This window comes from Elephantulus edwardii, unplaced genomic scaffold, assembly GCF_000299155.1.
Source record: "Elephantulus edwardii isolate Elephantulus edwardi_28Jun2011 unplaced genomic scaffold, EleEdw1.0 scaffold00217, whole genome shotgun sequence".
NCBI classification, from domain to species: Eukaryota; Metazoa; Chordata; class Mammalia; order Macroscelidea; family Macroscelididae; genus Elephantulus; species Elephantulus edwardii.
Window position 1 is genome coordinate 4343165 of NW_006399967.1, and position 2433 is coordinate 4345597.

At 49.3% G+C, this 2433-nt stretch overlaps 1 pseudogene; it reads right to left on the minus strand.

Annotated features, from left to right (window-relative positions):
- Positions 1 to 376: 376 nt before the first annotated feature.
- Positions 377 to 914, minus strand: LOC102858569 (annotated as a pseudogene).
- Positions 915 to 2433: the final 1519 nt, after the last annotated feature.

Here is a 2433-nt window from a genome sequence, read left to right on the forward strand (position 1 = left end):
GTGTAAATTGCCTTTGGCAGGATTGTCATTTTCACAATATTGGGTCTTTCTATCCATGAGCAAGGGATATTCTTCCACTTCTCCAGGTCTCTTTTTGTTTCTTGTAGTAATGTTTTGTCATTTTCTTTGAATAAATCCTTTTTTTTTTAAATAAATCCTTTGTGTTTCTGGTTAAATTTACTCCCAAGTATTTAATCCTGTTATTAGCTGTTGTGAAAGGCATTGTTTTTCTTAGCCCTGGCTCTGTGTTCTCTTTATCACTGTAGAGAAATCCAACGGATTTTTTTTTATGTTCAGTTATTTTTATTAGAGCAAGTGTGTACAGAGTCTGTCACTTCACTTGCAAACACCAAGAGCCAGGTGTATTCCCCCCTCTCTATGTGGGTCACTCCCGGGATCTGGTGACAAAAGTCCACCACAGCGGGGGCGAGTCACTTGCCCTTCGCGCAGGGGGCAGCACTTCTGTTAGAGGACCACCAGGCAGAGACTCTTCCTGTAGCAGCTTAATCTCCCGCTCCCAGCTCTCCTGCCGCAGCTTCTTCCACGCCTCTCTTAGCAAAGTAATCCGGGTACATTGCCTTCTCCAAGGGATGCCAGTTATCTAAGCACCATTCAGGGACCTTGTAACACTCGTATCTCTCAAAGGAGGTGCCCCTGGGAGAGTCCGGAAAGATGTATGGCTGCGGGTGCTGACGGTTCCAGAATTCCTCCTCTGCCTCCCGCAGGAGCCGCGTGGCCTTCACCATGTCCTTTTCATTCGTGTGTTCCTCAAACCGGGCTCTCATCAAGCAGGCGAAGTAGCGGTACTTATCCCTGTAGACGGTCCAGGACTCAAGATGGCGCAGCGCCCGCTTGTAAAGCCACAACACCTTCTGCTGGTGGGTCAGGTAGGCGGTCGACGCCGAGAAGGCCATGGTCCCTGATCACCTTCAGGGGCTGCCAGGGCTCCCCGGCCCAACTGATTTTTGTATGTTGATCTTGTATTCTGCTACTTTGTTGCACTGGTCAACCATGACCAATAGTTTTCTTGCTGAGTCTTTAGGGTTTTCTAAGTATACTATCATATCATCTGCATAGAAAGATCATTTTACCACCTCTCTGCCAATTTGGATACCTCTTATTTCCTTCTCTTGTCTTATTGCTATCGTTAAGACTTCCAATACAGTATTGAATAAGAGAGGTGACAGTGGGCATCCTGGGGAGGGGTGGGCAGGGAGAAAAGTGCAACAATGAATGAATGGAAATCCAAAGTCTCTGTAAATTTTCAGTGAAATAATAAATTTTTTAAAAAAATTAAAATCATTACAGTAAAACTGTCACTAGTCATATGTAAGCAGAGAGTAACAAAAAGATGTTTACTTGTGTTTTATTGACTATGCAAAGGCATTGGACTGTATGATCACGACAATTACAGCTAGTGTTGAGAAGAATGGGAATCCCAGATCCTTGACTGTGCTCTCGCTAAACCTAATCTAGGAAGCTGTGGTCCTCACAGAGCAAGGGAACATGGCTTAAAGTCAGGAAAGGTGTGAGCCAGGGCTGTACCTGCTGGACCTCTGTCTGAAGAAGACGGTGACTTCAGAGTCAGAGAAGACTCATCAACATGCTGCACATGCAGATGACAGAACCCTGGCTGCTGAGAGCAACGAGGCTGCGGTTGCTCTCATGGAGCCTTCGGAGAGCGTTCAGCCATGGGGGCTGAGTGTCCGTCTCCAGATCCCTTAGTCGTTGAAATGTGACAGGGTCAAGACTTGGCCCATGAATCCTCTGAGCTGATCATCCAGAAGAAACTGGATGAGCGCCTGTTCCCCAGTGGCCGACTCTCTCACAGAGGACACAAGCGGTGTCCCAGCCACCACTCGAGTGCTTCACAGCTGCCTTCAGTACCACAGGACAGCCAGCCACCCACTCTCACAGTCACACCCATCACCCACACAGCGGCTCAGGGCCTTGGGCAGTGACGGCGTGTTCCTTCCCTCCGGCCTGAGTGAGCTGCTGGTGGCCTCGTGTCCAATTGACCAAGAGTTGAGGGCTGGGAAGTCCCAGGTTGTGTCTGCAGACATCTCATAAACACAAGTCCACACAGCTTTGGCAGAAAGGTATGCAGACCAGATGCCAAGAGCGTGAACGGGGCAGCTGCGTCGCAGACAACGGTCAGCCCGGCAAAGGTAGGAGGGGAATGTAACCAAGGTAGAAGCCAACAGAGGCACAGTGGGACACACACATGGGCTTGACGGTGTCCTGTGACCCGGGCCACCGCAACAACGGAGGTGAGCCCCGCCCTGAGCGAGGCCACCCTCACTGTCTCTGACCATCAATCCATCTCATTGAGGGTCAGCCTCTCTTTCGCTGACCCTCCACCTTTACCAGCATGATGTCTTTTTCCAAGGACTGTTCCCTCTTAACAACATGCCCAAAGTAAGTGAGAATTCT